General features: G+C 46.4%; 1 protein-coding gene and 1 non-coding gene across 7 annotated transcripts in view; both read right to left on the reverse strand.

Moving 5' to 3' along the window:
* The window catches only part of GGACT (gamma-glutamylamine cyclotransferase), a 109,277-nt gene that overhangs the window by 64,340 nt on the left and 24,956 nt on the right, over window positions 1–19,981 (reverse strand). The window lies entirely within an intron of this gene.
* On the reverse strand, window positions 12,499–12,605 carry LOC118148038 (U6 spliceosomal RNA). Its single transcript, XR_004734782.1, has one exon. It is a non-coding gene; the product is annotated as a U6 spliceosomal RNA (small nuclear RNA).

The following is a 19,981-nucleotide window of genomic DNA, read 5'->3' on the forward strand; positions in this document are numbered from 1 at the left end:
CCGGCTGGGAGAATGTCAGGCTTCTCTTTGGGTTCACCAGGCCCCTGGGTGGGGCTGTGAGGGCAGCACTACCACTGCAGAAGGGGATGCCACCTTCTGAGAGACGCATGTTACTGTGTCTTCAACCCTGCTCCCTCTTACCATGCTAGTTTGTTTTTTCTACAGCACAGGGTTAGAGTCAGAGTCTTAGATAAAATGTAAGGGCTTGGTTTAATAAGTAATGGTTAGAAATGGCTGTAGGTGAGCCATTGGGGTTTTTCCAGATTAAAACAAAGATTTTTCTTGGTCTCTGCTTTAATGTGAAATCACTATCCCCAAGTCAGCCCTGCTGCATCAATACAGTGTGAGCCCAGCCCTTGCAGGGCCAAAATCAGGAAAGGTAACCTCAGAATTCTGTAGCTGGGCATTGAGGGACAGAGTGCATGTCACATGTAAAACAACGCACTATAACAGGCCTGAATTGAATTCCTGCCTCTACCCCCTTTGACCTGTGGGTCTTTGGGGAAGTTTGTTGTTTGTTTGTTTTAATGTTGGGGTTTCACCATATTGGTCAGGCTCATCTCGAACTCCTGACATCATGTGATCTGCCTGTCTCAGCCTCCCTAAGTGCTGGGATTACAGGTGTGAGCCACCGCTCCAGGCCTGTGGAAGTTATTTCAAGTCCCTGAGCTTCCATTTCCTCCTATTTGCCCCAAAGAGTTGACCTCCACTGACTGCTGACTGTGCAGGCATAAGCGTCTGATGAATGTGAGTTCCCTCTTCCTCTGGGCCCTTCCTTATCCCTGCTTCCTCCTCAGGTTTCCACCTCAACTCCATCCTTTATCAAGATCTTCTTCTAGAAATATCTGCTAGCTATAGTCTTCTCAATAAAGCCCCGTAAAAAATAAAAATGAATACATTATAATTGGGAGAGGCCATCAGGCAATATCAAGTAGTGGTTGTGGCCTTAATGATTTTTGAAAACCAAGAAAAATGCTTGGGAAGGTGATATTACATAGAAATGATGGTGATTAAGCCACAGAAGATTAATTCCAACTCTGGAAAATCTGTCTTCTGCAGAAGATATCTTATTTCTCTAAAAGAAAACCAGGCAATAAAAACCCTTCATTTCTAGGAAAGAAACCAGACTGCCAGAATGACCAACCTAAAATTTTCTACATTTTATGTATTGAATTCAGTAGGCATATCCTCCATAATACAAAATTAGTTTGAGAACACTACTTATGCAATAAAAAATATCTGGTATTTCTCAGTTCTTCATAAGGAAAACATCATCACCTTTCTGTGTTTTGAACAACACACAGAGATACTAACAGGAAGAAACTTGTCCCCATGGGGCTGAGCGAGGATCAGCGTTAAGCACTGAAACAATTAATTCCCATTAAAGGATTAAGGCGCTCGGGTTCACTTTGAATCAGAAAAGCGAATCATGAATAAAATGCTGTACACCTAAGAGGCTGCTGGTCCCAGTTAGTGAGTGAGAGAACTGAAGAGCAACCCAGAGTGCAGAGAAGCGGAGCAGCCGCTGACCCGGCAGCGAGAAGACGAGTGGGGTTTGTTTCATGGGACAAGATGGTCCTTCATGATGCCATGGAAACACTGGGGGAGAGTCGGGTTTGCGTCCTAGGATGCCGGCCTTACTCCAACAGATGAAGTCCATGAAAGTAAATCTACAAAGCGTGTTCCAGCTCGCTACATCATCATGCCTCGTGCATGGGTTTCCTTATAGCATCTTACCATTAATACGAAGAATCAAAGACACGCAGGAGAGGTTAACATTCAGTCTGGAGAGTTTTACTGTGGGTTCCTAGAGCCAACTGAGGGCACTGAACAGCTCTGCAGACATCGTTCCCTGACGCCGATATGTTAAGGATGAGGGAGGTCTGCTGTGGTCAGGACTCGGGCACCCTCCACTCTGGAATCAAAGAGGCCAAAGCTGAACCTCTGTCCCAAACCCAACTGGCCCGGACAATATCGACACCCAGGGGACAGCACGGAGGTGGAACAGGCTCAGAGAGCCTCGAAAAGCTTTAGTTCAGTGAAATCTGGTTTCACACTGCCAATATTTGAGGAAATAAACACACTCCTGAGCGTCCACCTGGCCTGGAGCTGCCTGAAATGCCGGTCACTTACTCAGCAGTTCTTGAAGCATAGTCCATCTACAGTTTCGTATTTCATCACCCAGGCAGAATTTGAAAGTGATTACCAGTCCTTTGCATAACTGTTAGATTTTTCTTGCTTGATATTTTTCTTAGCCACCTGGTGGCAAGAGTGTAAAAGGCAGGATTTAAGAGTTAGTGATGAGAGTTTACACATCACAACCACCTCATATGGCCGGTGCACATTTAAAAGCCTGCAAACACAGAGCAGGAGAAGGAAGGGGCTTGTGTTTAACCAATTTACAAAAGGATCTTAAATAGACACCAGCTTCGAACACAAAAACCACCTTTATGAAAAGATGCCTCAAGAAAATATTCATCTTGTACATAGGAAAACTTTGTGACCGGAGGAAATGTAGTAAAATCTGTATGTCATCATGTCAAAGCGTCTGTTTTCTCCATGTGATAAATCAAGCTACTAATAACGCATACTGCCAGTTGGCAAGTTAAGGCTTAGTTAGAAAAAGGAAAATGATTTGGACTTGGGTAACGTGAAACTCAGGCCCCTGCCAGAGGGGCTCTGCCACTGGCGGGGGAGAAATAGCTGTAGAATCAGAAACTCCTGGTCCAGAGGATGGCCCGGCAAAGAATTTCTCTCTGTCTTTATGTTTGCTGCATGAATTTGCTTTTGTCACTCAACATCTCATGTCAAAATTGGCCCCAGCAGATCCTGGGCCCACCAGCCTCATGAAGGGCATGGCGATCATGGCTGTACACTGGTTTCCAACTGCTGCCCTCGTCCTTCGGTGACCACCAGCAGCCACACCCGGCGCCAGCCCTGAGCACACACAGCCACTCTACATGGTGGAATCGGAGTGAGCAGCACATGCAATGCTGTGCATGTTACCCCAAGAGGGGCCTTTTCTTATTTCATGGAAACCTTGTGTCTCTCTTCAACAGCCACTTCCCCTCGCTCCCCCACTGTAACATTATTTTCCCTGGAGAAAACGCCGAGTGTCTGATATAGTTACACATTAATTCTTCAGAAGTTTCTTAGAACTGTAGGAAACAGGTGAAAAAACAAAATGCCTTGAACTTTCAACTTGAGCCCGGCCTGTGCACATGAGGCGGGCCCTAAGGTCACTCTTTCCCCGCGTGGCTTGGGGCGACGTGCCAGGGAGTGCTCGGCCACATCCTGTTGGCGCTTTGATGCTTTCATTTTGTCGCTTGCTAGTTTCTTTACAGCAAAGACAAGGGCTTCCTGCTAAGGCAGACCCCTTACCAGCACCACTGCATACCCCGGAAAAGTCCCTGGCAAAACACCTTTCTTCCATTATCCGAGCAGGCCCTGGTAAAACACTGGCGCCTTTGAAATCAGAGGCCAGGGCCTCCTCTCCACACTTCACTCAAGACACTGAACAATCACGGGTCTGGGAAATCAGACGGGCGCTTGGTAGTCCCTGCTGCCATACCGGGCGCCCTAAATGCTCCTCAGCAACCATCCCTTGAGATTTTACTCTTTGGCCAAATATAAATAACTTTTCATGCCCTATCACTTTAAAGGCAATTGTGTTGCCACCTTTAAAATGTACAGTGACCAACAACTCAGACATGACCGTTCCCTGCATCCCCATGTCTTTGAGTATGGAAAGGAATCGCTGGAAAATCCCATGATGCCAGGCCAGGGAATGAGCTCTATGCAAACAGGCAGGATGGAGAAACGGCCAGGGCCATGGCCCCAGATTCCAGGCGTGGCTGCAGGAGCAGAGGTGCTGGCAGCCCCTGCTGCCTCCCAGTGGGATGCTCAGAAGACACAGCAGAGGCCAGCAGCAGGAGCCAGAGCCAGAAACACATGCTGGGCAGGTGGCCAGCAGTCTGACACCTGAGACGCTGTCAGCCTCATCACACACGGCCCCCAACCTGCAGGCATGGCCTCAGGAACCTGGCTCTACTTGCGGCCCTACCTGTGGCTCAGACGGGTCAACGCTGCCCTCAAGGAAGAGCCCTGACTCCATGCCCACCCCATGCCAAATGCTCCACTCACATTCTCCACCTGGTGGCCCAAACCACATAGCAAGGTCGCCTTTCTCCCAGCTTCTCCCCCATGTTGTAGATGGGGAACCTGGGGCAGAGATGAAGTGACTCACACAAGGTGACCCAGGCAAGGGTGGCAGGGCCTCCACACCACCTTCCCAACCTCCACGTTCTGGGGCCCCTGGCGGAGGGCATCCCTCACTGCCCCAACCACTCCATGGTCCCCGGCAGCCAGTGGCCTGGGCTGCCCCCAACACCAGGCTGCAGTCACATCCACCGTGGCCTTCAGAGTCCAGAAGGTGCCCTCAGGGTTCACTGAGCACCCCTTGGCTACCCGCCTGGCTTGTGCCATGGAACGCACTCAGACACTGCCACTGTCCTGAAATTCCCCGTTTTGTCTTCGTGTTTTGTAAGCGAAGTCTGCTGGGATAACATAGCACTCCCGTGAGCGGGGGAGAGCCCAGGAGCATGGGATCATGGTGGACCCAGGATATAGGGGGTTCTGGCATTGGGGGGAGGCCAGGTGAGCCACTGTGCTTCCCAATGCAAGTGAAACCTGTCCCCCCGCAAAAGGAGGAAGGAAGGGTTCTGAGAACACAGACACCAAAGGCTCCACCATGTCCCTCCCTACCCACATGTCAGCCAACCACATACTCAGAAAATGACACAGAAGGCCAGGGCAACCTGCTGGGCTACCCACCGTGCCTTCCCCTCTCTGCTTTCCTCCATCAGCAGATGAAGGCAGACAATGTTGGTAGAATCTGTGCATCTCAAAAGGGGGGAAAACAGCTAATTTTCTGATAAGAATGAAATAAATATGGATGAATAAGTTATGAAAAGCTGTCACTTCTGTGATTTCATGAGTTAAATGCATTGAATACATGCACTGAAACTTAAAACTGATATTGCACAATGTAAAGATGAATGAAAAACTCTATGCCGAGAATTTAATAATATGGAAATAGACTGGGTGCCGTGGCTCATACCTATAATCCCAGCATTTTGGGAGGCTGAGGTGGGAGGATCACTTGAGCCCAGGAAGTCGAGGCTGCAGTGAGCCATGATCTCACCACTGCACCCAGCCTGGGCCTGAGTGAGACCCTGTCTCTGAATAAATAACAAAGAAATAATAGTAAAACAAAATTTGGCATATATAAGAAAATAATGTTTAGCTTTTAGCAACTAAAATCCTCCAGGCCAAGTTGAGAGGGTGGGTCGCGAGTCCGCAGGGGGAAGGAGTGCACCTTTTCTGGCTTTTCAACAAGGGCATCGCATGGCCCATCCTTGCCACGCCTCTAATCCACAGCTCCTTGAGGGCGGGGTCTTGCCTTCTCTTCTTTTCACCCCCCTATGTCATCTGGTGTGCCCTGGCACATGCAGTAGGCACTTCGTAAACACTGCAGTAAGCCACGGGGCCATCCCACGAAGCCCAGATTCTCACAGAGGCACCATGGGCCTTCAGGCTGTTGGGAATCTTTCAAGTTCTCCTTGTCTCTCAAACCCCACAGGTTCAAATACAGCCCAGGGGGCACATTCACAGGCCCTGGATTCAGTGCCAACTCTGCCACCTCTTCCTTCCCACAAGAGAGCCAGGTCGCCAGACCCTCAGACCAGGCCCGGGAGCAGGGCAGAAGCAGGAGTGTGGAGCAGCCAGGTGGGATGGCACCGGCTAAGCCTCAGCCCATTACAGCCACTGACAGCCCGTAAAACTCACCTCCAGAGACCAGACCAGAGGGGGTGGGGTACTCACTGCTGAGGGCACAGGGCCCTCCGGGAGGATGAAAGTGTTCTTTGTATTGATTTGGGCAGTGGTTCCATGGGGGATACGTTTGTCAAAATAATTGACCTATCTATCTGTGCACTTTATCTATGGATCTTGTTGTATGTAAATTACACCTCAGAGAAAGGTGACCTAAAACCAAGACTGACTGAGCTCACCGGAGGCCGCAGGGCCTGTGCAGGCCTGGGCTGCCCTTACTGTGCGCTCTTGTCAGCGCTCAGCAAGCTTCACAGCCCAGAATCAGAAGCTGAAGCTGAAGCTCATCTTTTCTTTAGGGTTTCCACAAGCACCCAAGTCTGTCCAAAGCCTTCCTGCAGATTTGTGCTGGCTTCCCTTACGCTCAGTTGTTTTCTGGAGATATTCAATAAGACAAGAACGAGACTTCTCTGCCACCCGGCTGTGTGGAAAGAGAGCAGCGGGGTCAAGGTAGAGCAGGCCGGGAGGCATGAGGCAGCCGTGAGCACTGCAGGCCTGGGCACCAGGATGGGGACCAGGGCTTTCTCTGCCCACCAAGGACCCCACACACACCAGCTGCTGACCAAGCAGTGAGTTCCCAGGAAGAAACACAGTAAATGGTTTGCCTTTTAGAATATTGTTCCAGGCCTGCTGGAAGATGGTGCAGCAATCACACGCTGGCAGTTGCTCAAAATATGTTTATTCTGCCTGGGGCGGCAAAACCCCAGGCAGCCGGGAAAAGCCAAGAATCTGTGGCTTGTCCCAGCCCGCCCTCCGCTTGTTAAGTAGGACACCCAGGTCTGGCTGATGGCAGGCAACTTCTCTTCTACCTTGTGTGCTCCCAAAGGTCTGGATTGTCTCAACTCTGGCAGAAGGCAAGGGAGGCCTGGGAACGCCACCTGTGCCTTTCTGCTGTTCATTTTTCTAGAGCATGGCTGCTTTTCATTTAAAACCTTTGGGTTAGAAATACCTTGACTGAGTTTCGAAACAGGAATAAATATACATTAGTGTTTTGTTTTTCAGAAACATCTGAAGGTTGTATTGACTGAACCTTGTTTTATATGACTGTTTTGCCTTCTTAAATGAGAAATGGAGAATCCAACGTAAAGTTAGAAGAAACACAAAACAATTACAAAATATCACGGTGATTCTCTAGGTGGTTTGCTGACAGAATATTCTAGAAAGATGGGAATAAATATAAGAATGTTCAAACGGCTCTCAGATAATCATTTTAGAAGTTAAACCTACTTAAAAGTGAAGAGAGAGAAATTACAGATACCAGCGAGCCCCTGGTGAGGCTTGGGCCGGCATACCCTGTATTTGGCAGCTTCACCATCTGGTTGCTTTGAGGGGTTCAAGTCCCCCAGAGAGAGGCTGGACACAGTGGGTAGAAAAATAGTGAGATCCCCATAAACATGCACAATTATATGCCCCCAAAATATAAAATTAAAAAAATTTAAGAACTGAGAGCCAATAAACAGAGATCAAAGCCACACGCCTGTTAATCATCTGGGAAGAGGCCCACCTGACCCAGGCCAAGTAGGCAAAGCCACAACAGGGTGGGTAGACTGCAGGCGCATCCAGGGGGCACAGGGTCCACAGAAGAGCCAACCAGGGGGCCACCACCCAACATCATGGAGCAGAATAAATAGATCAGCATGAATTAAAGTATTTCAGAGACTACTTTCAAAGATAACCACCAAATACAACTGCAAGATGTCAAATTTAAAATCCCTAGGGATGCCACCTCCACTATGTGTGGAGCCTGGGCACAGCTTAGAAACCACCACCCATGGGCTGGGTGCCAGTAGCTCATGGCTGTAGTCCCAGCACTCTGGGAGGCCGAGGTGGGTGGATCACCTGAGGTCAGGAGTTCAAGACCAGCCTGACTAACATGGTAAAACCCAGTCTCTACTAAAAATACAAACTTAGCCAGATGCGGTGGTGCATGGCCGTAATCCCAGCTATTCCAGGAGGCTGAGGCAGAAGAATCGCTTGAACCTGGGAGGTGGAGGTTGCAGTGAGCCAAGATCACGCCATTGCACTTCAGCCTAGGCGACAAGAGTGAAACTCCTCAAAAAAGTAAATCAATAAACCACCACCCATGTGGCCCAACCTGCTTATCGACCTCAAACCAGCACAGCATCATCCTAACCCAGGGCTTGCTGCTGGTTGGCACTGCCAGCCAGGGCCCCACATCCCACTGCCCAGAAACATGAAATCAGGAGCTAAAAGGAACCGCAAACCCAACTGGCCACTGAAAGCTGGGCAACAAGTTATACTGTAGCCACGCGGCTTCCCATGCCAACAGCAGGGGACTGGGTCAGTGTCCAGCCAGATGCCGCCTCCAGCGGGCTCTGTAAGGCAGAATTCCTTTTGGTGCAATAACAGGTTTGCCTTCTGCATCGCCTTTCGCTAAGAATAGTATTAAAACCAGTTTAAACCTCCAAAGAGATGCTGATTACCCGGAGATCACGTAGCCAGAGGTGGCAGACGAAAGAAAGGAAAGCAACTCAGAAAAGTCCATTGCTTACATCAGTGCACTCAAAGAGATGGGACCTCATCCCCAACACACATCGGCGCGCACACACATGATGCTATTTTCACACATTTGGAAAAAGGAAACATTCTTAAAGTTAAAAGCATAGAACTCAAAATTAGGCCCGATTAAGTTTTTTGTATGAATTACTTTGTTCCCAAAGCATTCAAATCCTTTCAGTGCTTGAATAATTATCCCAAGTTAAATTCGATTTAAATGGCTGAGAGAGAAGTTAAGACTCTGAACTACAAGAAAGAAGGGAACAGGGGAGGCAACTCAGGGTGTTTCCCTGAGTGAGCTTCCACACTCCCTGCGTAGAGTGGGTCCATCTGCCACATTTCTATGAGTCCTGAACGCACTCCTGGCCAGTGTGTGCTGGCAGCAGCCCGAGTTCTGAGGCCAAAACATCCAGAAAAAGGCATTGAGCTGGAGGTACTGGCCCTTCTCAGGAAACTGGATGCGCTGAATGAATTAAATCCGACCCAATTATACCCCGCACCCTCACCAAAAACAAAGCAAAACCACTTTTAAAGGCTCCATTACAGCCAGAAACCACTGACAAAAGCCAGGCCAGGCTGAAGCCAAGCACACCCATCTTTGGGTTTAAAACTCCTTGGCCTCCCCAGTGTTGGGGGTGGATCCCAGGACCCTAGATATTATTTAAAAGCACATTTGGGTATATACTTGGCTTCTGAAAGCATTTAAAAGCACACGCATGGGCCACTCCCGAGACAGCGGAATGGGCTGTGAAAATGTGCAAGGCCCGGGCGGCTGCTGTGTGGTCAGCAGGGAGAGGCGGCCCTCCCGGCTGAGGCACTTCCTCCAATCCACTTGCTTCAGAAACAGCAGAACAGCAGCTTTGCTTTACATTTTGGAGTTTGTTTTTTTTTTTTTTCCCAAAAATTTACAGTGTTCTTTCATTAGGAAGTTAAAATCATGTTTACTCAGCCATTTTCTGAAATGAACAGCTCAAACATGTGACACATTTAACTTTTTTGGGAGGGGTCTATGAAAGTTTTGTCATTTCTCTCATCTATAACTACTTTCTTAATTAAAAAACAAACAAAAAACACCATAATGTATATATAAACAGGGGGAAAAAAAGACACTCTCCTCTCTGCTCCTAAGCTGTCCAAGCCAAGAAAACCTTTTCCCTGGCAAGGGCCTGGCGTAAGTGGCAAGGTGAGGAGGCCACTAGCTCCTTCCTACCTGCCGGAGCTGGTGTGAACAGACTTCACCTCGGCTCTCAGCAACTTCCCAGAAAAGAAGGAAAAAAGGATTTCTCCTGGGGGGCCATGCGTCAATAATCACAAGACAGCTAAGGGGTAACTAAAGTCCTAGTTGGAAGCACCTTAAAAATGTTCAACTCCTTACTGGTCCTTTGAGTGGGTCCCCTACAATCCAGGCCCCCCAGGCTGTGCTGTCCAGGAAGCACCTGGGCCAGGCAGAGGAGGGCCACGGAGTAGGGCACAATTGCCCAAAGAATCTGCTCCTGTCCCTTGGATGTTCAGGGTTTTTCTTTAAAATTCATGCAACTTGGTATTGTTTTAACATAACAATTGTTTCACTTATTTTCAGGTTAAGGAATTTCTCTCTCCTTCCCTCTGCCCCCATTTAAAGGCAATTCCCTAGGGAGCAGGTCCCTGCCTCACAGAGGGGGCAAGACTAGTGCAGTCATGTCATCAGACTCCACCTATCCCTGTGCAACGGGCCGTGCTTTGAGTCCTTCTCTTTCCAACTTTAAAAACCAAAGCTAGATGTAGTTTTTCTAAGGCAAGGAGTACCTGCCAGCCACTTAACATTTCTGTTAAGATCATCTGCCCAGTGCTCAGGACGTCCAGGCTGGCTGGCGGGTCATTCATTCATTCACTCATTCAGGAGATACTGAGCATCTACAACAGGCCAGGCATCCAAAGACAGAAAAAACAACAGTCCTTGTGGGGCGGCAGAGATGCTGAGCCCTGATGAGAGGGCACTCTGCAGTTGGGACAATGAGTCCCACATCAGGACCAGGCATCAAGTCACCTGCAGGAGAGGGTGACCCAGGCAAGCAGCAGAGCCTCTGGGGATACCCAGGAGCAGGCAGGTCAGGTGGAGGGTGGGTGAGGAAGGGAGGGGGACCTGAGCAGAGGGGACGGTGGGCTGTCAGGGGAACAGTAAGCACACCAGTGGGCAGGGAAAGGCCCAGACCTCCAAGGGTCTTCTATGGTATCTTACGGAGCCAGATATTAGCATCTGTGCGATGAGAGCCATTTGAGTGTGTTGAGTGTGGCCCCAGGCACAGAGGTTCGTTTGGCTGTTACTTCTGTTTTTTGTTTGTTTCTGATACAGAGACTCACTGTGTTGCCCAGGCTGAAGTGCAGTGGTGCGATCTTGCTCACTGCAACCTCCGCCTCCCGGGTTCAAGCAAGGCCTCAGCCTCCCAAGTAGCTGGGACCACAGGCACATGCCAAGACCCAGCTATCGAGGTAGTTTAATATTTAAAAATCAGTCAATGAATTGTCATAGAAACAGATTAAAATGGAAAAACCACATGATGATCTCAATAAATACAGGATGAGCACTTGACAAAATTCAGCAAATTAATAAAAATTCTTAGCAAACTGGAAATAAAAGAGGATGTCCTCAATCATTCAAAAGGCTGTCTATGAAAAATCTACAGCTAATATCCTTCTCGTTATGGTGAATAATCAAATACTTCCCCGTGAGACTGGATGCAAGGCAAGGACGTCTACTCTTCCCACTTCTGGAGGTTCTAGCCAGGGTAATAAAGGAAGAAAAAGAAATAAAAGGCATATACTTCAGAAAGTAAGAAAACTATCTTTCTGCAGTTAAAATAATTATCAGTATAGAAAATCCTAAGAAAATCTACCAGAAGTTTACTAGAACTAATGAGGTTAGCAAGGTTTTAGGGTGTAAGGCCGATACACAAACGTCAATGGCATTCTGGCAGGGGCAAACTGGAACTTTAAATTAAAAAACCCAGTATCATGTATAGTATCACCGAAACGTGAAATACTTAGGGTCCAACTGAACACAATATGTGCAATACCAGTGCACTGAAAATTCCAAACACTGATGAGAGAACTTCAGTATCTAAATAGAGAGATATACCATGTTTTGATGGATCGTTTTCAGTTAGAATGTTAATTCTCTGCAAATTGAGTTAGAGATTCAACATAATCTTAATGAAAATCTCAGTAGGTTTTTTTTGTAGAAATTGATGAGCTAATTCTAAAATTTATATAAAAGATAAAGAGTGTAATTGGATTGTTTATAATGCAAAGGATAAATTCTCCATGATGTGTGTATTTCACATTGCATCTCTGTATCAAAATCTGTAACCCATAAATATATATTACACATCTACTATGTACCCACAGCAATTAAAAATAAAATAAAACTTGTATAAACATTTGAAGGATTTGGAATTGCCAAAACAACACTGAAAATGCTAAACAACCCAGCAATTCCATTACTGGTATAAATCCAAAGGATTATAAATCATTCTATTATAAAGACACATGCACATGAATGTTCACTGCCGCACTGTTTACAATAGCAAAGACCTGGAACCAACCCAAATGCCCATCGATGATAGACTGGACAGGGAAAATATGGCACATATACACCATGGAATACTATGCAGCCATAAAAAATGATGAATTCATGCCCTTTGTAGGGACATGGATGAACCTGGAAACCATCATTCTCAGCAAACTGACACAAGAACAGAAAATCAAACACCGCATGTTCTCACTCATAGGCGGGTGTTGAACAATGAGAACACATGGACACAGGGAGGGGAACATCTCACACTGAGGTCTGTTGGGGAGGACTAGGGGAGGGACAGTGGGGGGTAGGGAGTTGGGGAGGGATAACATGGGGAGAAATGCCAGATATAAGTGATGGGGATGGAGACAGCAAGCCACCTTGCCATGTATGTACCTCTGCAACATGCAACAATCCTGCATGATCTTCACATGTACCCCAGAACATAAAGTGCAATTAAAAAAAAAAAAATATATATATATATATATAAAGAAAAGAAAAGAAAAAGCTAAACAAAGTTTCTCTTTTTAAATTATTTTTTTAAATATGGAAGCTTCACAAATTTGCGTGTCATCCTTGCGCAGGGGCCATGCTAATCTTCTCTGTATCGTTCCAATTTTAGCATATGTGCTGCCAAAGCAAGCACTATTTTTTTTTTTTCGTTTGAGACAGAGTCTTGCTGTGTCATCCAGGCTGCAATTCTTGGCTCACTACAACCTCCGCCTCCCAGATTCAAGTGATTCTCATGCCTCAGCCTCCCAAGCAGCTGGGACTACAGGTGTGTACCACCATGCCCGGCTAATTTTTTTCTTTAAATTTTTGGTAGAGACGGGGTTTTGCCATGTTGGCCAGGCTGGTCTCAAGCTCCTAGCCTCAAGTGATCCGCCGGCCTGGGCCTCCCAAAGGGCTGGGATTACAGGCATGAGCTAAGTTTCTATTTCAGTACTTACAACAAAGGTTCAATAAACAAGATAGTGTGGAATTAGAGAAAAGATATGCATTAAGGTTAATGGAACATTTCTTTCTGGGATAATGAAAGTGACGTGGAATTAGTGGCGAGGGCTGCACAACTTTGTGAATACACTAAAACCCACTTACTTGTACACTTTAAAGTGGTGACTTTTATGCTGTGTGAATTACTTCAATTAAAAAAATACGTTAAAAAAATCAATGGAACAGAGTCCAGAAGTAAACCCCACTGTAGGGTCAACTGTTTTCAATAAAGGTGCCAAAGTAATTCAATGTGGAACCTACAGTCTTTTAAACGAATGGTGCTAGAACAACTGCTTATCCATATACAGAAAAATAGATTTTTAAAAACCTCTTATCTCACTCCCTATATATAAATTCACTCAAAATGTATCCGAATGCAAGAGTTAAACCTTCTAGGAAAGAAATCTTTTGGCCTGGCATGGTGGCTCATGCCTGTGATTCAAGTACTTTGGGAGGCCAAGGCGGGTGGATCATGATGAGGTCAGGAGATGGGAGACCATCCTGGCTAACACAGTGAAATCCCGTCTCTACTAAAAATATGAAAAAAAAAAAAAAAAAATTAGCCAGGTGTAGTGGCATGCGCCTGTAGTCCCAGCTACTCAGGAGGGAGGCCTAGAGAGTCGCTCGAACCAGGGAGGCAGAGGTTGCAGTAAGCCAAGATTGCGCCACTGCACTCCAGCCTGGGTGACAGAACAAGATTCCATCTTAAAAAAAAAAAGAGAAAGAAATATTTTTATAAGACACAAAAAGCACAAATAATAGAAAGAAAACACTAATAAGTTTTGACTTCAAAATTTAAAACACCTGCTCTCAAAAGTGTCAGGTGAGTAAATGAAAAGGCAAATGTAAACAGAAAAATTATCTGCAAAATAAAGGACTGTTATCTAAAATACACAAAGAACTCTTACATCTCAAGAAGAAGAAAAACAGCTCAATTAAAAGTGGGCAAAACAGCTGGGTGCTGTAGTCTTCGCTATTTGGGAAGCTGAGGCAGGAGGACTGAGCCCAGGAGCTAGAGACCAGCCTGGAAACAAGCAAGACCACGTCTCCAAAAAACCCAAAACCAAACAAAATGGGCAACAGATTTAAACTCACACTTCACCAAAGACCTATGAATCTCATGCAAACACATGAACAGATAGAGGCTCTCTATCATTAATTTTAGGGAAATGCAAATAAAAGCCACAAAGAGATACCATTAGCATGGTAAGATTGAAAAGACTGTTAGTACCAAGTGCTGGCGAGGTGTAGAGTAACTGAAATTCTCATACATTGCTTCTGGGAATTCAGAATGGTACAGCAGCTCTAGAAAACAGTTTGACAGTGTCTTATAAAGTGAAACATACATCTACCATACAACCTGGCAATTTCACTTTGGGGAACAGACCCAAGATAAATGAACTCATATATCCACGTAAAGACCTGTACGTGACTGGAGGACGTCAAGTGAAATAAGCCAGGCATAGAAAGATACTGCATGTTCCTGCTCACATGTGGAATCTGAAAAACCTGACCTCCTAGAACAGAATGGTGGTCACTCGAGGCTGAGGTAGCCAGGGGGAGTGGGGATGGAGACCGGCTGGTTAGAGGGCACACATCAGTCAGATGAGAGGAGTTAAAGAAAAAATTGTCCAGAATAGGCAAACATACAGAAACAAAAACAAGTAACTGCCTGGGGCTGGGTGTAGGGGTGGTGGATGAAGAGGATGGAAGGGGAGAGAAATAGGGAATGGCTACTAATGTTTATGGAGTTTCTTTAATGGATGATGAAAATGTTCTAAAATTCATCACGGTGATGAATTTTGAGTCAGGGTATAGTGCTGATGATGGTAAATGCAGCTCTGCACAACATCCTAAAAAAAAACACTGGACTATACATTTTATTTTAATTAATTTTTTTGAGACGGAGTCTTGCTCTGTCACCTAGGCTGGAGTGCAGTGGCATGATCTCGGCTCACTGCAACCTCTGCCTCCTGGCTTTAAGCGATTCTCCTGCCTCCTAAGTAGCTGGGATTACAGGTGCACGCCACCATGCCTGGCTAGTTTTTGTATTTTTAGTAGAGATGGGGTTTCACCGTGTTGGCCAGGCTGACCTCAAGTGACCCACCTGCCTTGGCCTCCCAAAGTGCTGGGTGGGATTACAGGTGTGAGCCACCAGACCTGACCAATACAAAAATCTTAGAAAAAGAAATCCAGCTGTTAAAAAGATTTTGTGTGACATGTAATTAAGTTATATATACCAGTTTAACAGCCAATAACTAGAAAGAACTCAAATGTCCATTAACTTGAGAATGCTTAAGCACACTGAAGTGTACAAATACAATAACATGCATAAATCTCAAACACATCAGTGGCCTGAAAGAAGCCAGACACCACAGACGGCATCCTGTATGATTCCATTACATTCTGGAAAAGGCAAGCATGGGGGCAGAGCAAAGGCTGCGGGGGGCTGCTGCTGGGGAGGGAAACTGACTGCAAAAAGGTCTCAGAAGCTTTCGGGGAGATGGACAGGACCTGCATCTTGAGTGTGGTGGTAATGATGTGAGATATATATTTATCAAAATTTGTTGAACCTTTAAAAAACATACTGAACTTTAAACAGTAAATGAGGAAATTTTGTCTGTAAATCAAAAAAGCTGAATTATTTTGGGGAAAAGCCCCTCCCAAACATCAGCATTTGAACAAAGTCCTTCGATCCCCAGGATCTGGCTCGCTTTTCTGCAGTGTGTTGCTGCTCCACAAACATTAAGCCTTTTCTTCTTTGCCACATAGGCCTGACTGTTCCTCTCTTCCTATTTGTGTGAATACGTCTGGAAGTCTCTTCATATTCTCCTTTCTTAGCTTTTTACCCAGGAGCTTAACTCAAGTCTACTTCCAGAGCTAACAGGGAATGAGCAGGGAAGGAACCCCCGTGGGAGCTGTGCGTTTCTCCCAAGCCCTGAGGGCTAAACGAGGGGGCCAGCCCTGTGGGTTTATATCCATTGTTTTCACTGGGGCTGCTCCTGGCTGGGGAGGGTGGCAGCTTTGCAGTTCTGCTGTCACTGGGCTCTGTTCGATCCCTTTAGCCTGCCCAGGTTTTATTCTGGACATTTCCATTCCCTCACATAATCTAGCTTTGTTTCTCTAGACTCTTGGCCAAGGTTTTTGGTGTCAGTGTGTTCCTGGGACATGCTGTCCTAAGTACAATGGAGTGATTTTCTAAGGAACCAGCACACGTGATCTAACAAGACGAATGTGTGCGGGGGGGAAAATATGGGTCAGAATCTTTGCAATTGGGAACATCTCTGATAGCCCAGGCTGTGTGTCTCCTCTAGGGCCTGGGATGCTGGGCTGTCATTTCATCACAAGCACGCCTCCTAGACCACTCATGCAGCCCAGGAACATGTGTTTCTTCCCCCAGCTCCCGACTCTGCATTCGTGGTGAAGCTTGTGGCTACGCCCACCTAAATCTCATCATGCAACAGTACTCCCTGGGCATTTTAACCTCTCTGTTTCAGTACTTCCAGCTCCATTGCTATTATTTTACCAATGATTATCTACAAGCCTTCCTTGAACTTTGTGTTATGTTTCCTTTCAGTTATCATTTTCTGGTATAAGCAACATTTCCATATGAGTTAGGAATGGCCCCAGAGAGCTGCTTACACCTGACTTGGTAACAGTGAACTGTATGGTATGTGAATTATTTCTCAATAATGTTAAAATAATGTAATGAGCAAATATAAAAACACTGAAATTGTTTCTGTCATAAAGGTAATGGTTAATGAAGACGGTAAGTCCTGCCTCCTGCCTCCTCACCCCCATTTTCAGCCATCCTAATGCTGTGTCTTCCCAGCTTTTCTGGACATGTGGCCTTGTCTTACTTGGGGCTATGAACACGAGGATGAGATTCTGAAATGTGCAGCACAGGCGAAACACCCAGCAAGTGGTCCTGGTTCCCTTCTTTGATCAAGAGAATGCCATCCCCAGAAGATGTATGCAGCAGATTCCTGCACTTTGAAGAACCCAGCAGTGTGAAGACTGGGAAACCCTTCACTCCTCCAGCCGGGGACCCTGGAGGGGCAGGGGTGCTGCTCAGTGGGGAGCTGGGGCTCATGACCTTGGCAAATGACTCAACCTCAGCCTGGATCTCCTTCTCTGTCCAGTGAGACCCCAGCACTTCCCAGAGAAGGGGAGATCCCCCGGAGCACACTAGTGCCAAGCACAGGTGGGTTCAAGCAGTGACAGTTGTTCTGAATGAAATCAAACAAACAGGAAGTCATCAACGGTGCTCAAAGGTCATGCTGCAGAGTCTCCTGCCCTCGGAAAAGGCTGTGTGCAACCGTGTGTTCAAAAGGACCGGATTCCAGGCAGCCCCTGGGTGACCTCACTTGGCCTCATTGGGGTTTAGGTGCCTCTAAATGGGGACAGAAACTCTTATTCTGCCTACCTCGCAAGCTTCACCCTAAAGCTCAAATTAATGGAACTACACAGAAGTTGTGAAATTCTGTTCTTCTATAAAACAGCAAGCCCCTATCCACGGCCTGTGTGGACCCTGATGGAAACTACCTTAGAGATTCTCTACAGCTAAGCTCAGTGGAGGGCTAAGACTTGATTTCCATTTTCATAAATATACCTTAGTTTTGCACAGAAAAAAAAAAATTTCCTTGCATGAACACCATTCTTTCCAAACCTGGCACCAGCAAGGATCATGCCTGGAACCTCATGCAGCACCTGTGATTCACCAAATATACTTCACCCACCTTCACAGCACCTGTGGGTTTCACCTCAGGACGCTGGGATAGACCTACCTTCACAGCACCTGCAGGCTTTACCTCTGAGGACACTGAGACAGACAGCGCAGGCGACTCCTCCAAAGTCACACTGCTGGTAAGAGTGAGGCATGAGGCCAGGCGTGGTGGCTCACGCCTGGAATCCCAACATTTGGGAGGCCAACACGGGCAGATCACCTGAGGTCAGGAGTTTGAAGACCAGCCTGGCCAACATGGCAAAACCCCATCTCTACTAAAAATACAAAAATTAGCCAGGCATGGTGGCAGGAGCCTGTAATCCCAGCTACTTGGGAGGCTGAAGCACGAGAATCACTTGAACCTGGGAGGCAGACGTTGCAGTGAGCTGAGATCGTGCTACTGCACTCCAGGCTGGGCAACAGAGCAAGGCTCTGTCTCAAAATGAAAAAATTAAAAAAAAGAGTATGGCCCTAAACTTGGGTGGTCTCTTGACTCCAGAGTTCAAGCACCCAAAAAACAGCTCACCTTCTCCTGCCTGGGCTGCCATGTGCTGACAAAGAAAGCAAATCAGTTACTCACCCTGAATTGCAAAGTCCACATAATCTTACTTCTATAAATCAAGTCAAGCAGAGGCTTCCGGAGAAACTCGCCCTGCTGGCCCCTGATCTTGGACTTCTGAACCTCTAGAACTGTGAGAAAGTTCTGTGGTTCAAGCCACCTGGTCTGCACACTTGGTTGTGGCAGCCCTAGTGAATGAATGCACTGATCGACGCTGCCCTATGACGAATCTGAAAACATTATCCTAAATCAGAGGGGCCAAACACACCGGGCACATGTGACGTGTGTCCACTGATCCAGAACACCCAACAGTGGCAGGAAGGGGGCTAGGGAATGCCAGGGGCTCAGGGGATGAAAGAATGGGAGGGATGCTCAGTGTGGACGGGGTTCCTTTCTTTTGGGGCAAGGAAAATGTTCTGGAACTAGACAGAAGTTGTGGACACATAACATTGTGTACTAAATAATCATGAATCTTTCAGTTTTACATGGTTTTCTGTTCTGTTAATTTCATCTCAATAAAAAAATCTCTACATTAAAAGTAAATAAATATTTTTAAATGGTCCAAACTGGACATGCTGGCACATGCCTGTAGTCCTGGCTACTCGGGGCTGGCCAAGGTAGGAGGATCGTTTGAGCCTAGGAGTTCGAGTCCAGCCTGAGCAACAAAGTAAGGCCCTGTCTTTACATTAATTAATTAAATTAAACTTTAAAAGGTGATACAGATAAAATCTACTGTTAGAATATGATCTGTGGAATGCCACAGGAAGGAGTATGTTCAGTGTGTCATAAAGAACAGAAAAGAGAAGAAGAATTTTGCTTCTGGGTGACCTGGATACAGCTCCCAACAGAGTTGGGCACTGCCCCTGCTGGGGAGGAGGGTAAAAACCACACTGGAAAGAGGGGGGAGGAGGAGGTGGGGTGCCTTCCAGGCAAGGAGCATGAGCTGAGGTGTGTGCAGGGAACAGGGATTGGGCCCCCCTCAGGCCCTGTGGGCTACTGGGAGCCAAAAGACAGGGACTAGGCTGAGGGAAGCCTGGACAGGCTGGGTGCATGTGGCTGCCCTGGACGGGACCTGTGGCTGGGGCTCCCCATGCTTGCTGAGCTCCGAAAATGCAATGTGAAGCTTCAACACTGATGTTCTATGCCCCTCTCAAGAGAGTTGGGTTTAGTAATTTAGGAGTTGAGGGCAGGAATCTACATTTCAAATAAAATACGATAGATATGTTTCAAAGCTCCCCAGGTGATTCTGGCGATTACCCTTTGGGAAAATGATTGATTGCGGAAGTGTCCTTCCGGTTTACAGTGATGCTCTTGAATTACTAATTTTTAGATTAAAGAAGATTCATTATGCTCTGTATACTGTAAAAACAGAAAAGGGACACTCATTCATTTTCACAGGTTGTCCTAAAAAAGACTTATGTTTAACCTTCACCTACATGGCAAGTTCAATGAACCAGAAAAGTAAATTTTCCAAGTATTAAAGATTGAACACTGGTATAAACACATATGTTTTTAAAAGACACTGTAACTGTCTAGGTTATACAAAAAGGAAAATCAAACACATAAAAATGAAGAGAATACAAAAAGCCTCAGGATAACTAACAGGAAGCCCTTCCAAGTTTAGTACATATTCACCCTTTAAATTTCCCTATCGTTCTATATAACTATGAGACTGTTGCCTAGATAATGCTGAGTATACATTTTCTAAGAGCATTATGGCTTCACTCTCATGGTTCAAGGTCGA

The sequence above is a fragment of the Callithrix jacchus genome, chromosome 1, assembly GCF_049354715.1.
Source record: "Callithrix jacchus isolate 240 chromosome 1, calJac240_pri, whole genome shotgun sequence".
Taxonomy (NCBI): Eukaryota; Metazoa; Chordata; class Mammalia; order Primates; family Cebidae; genus Callithrix; species Callithrix jacchus.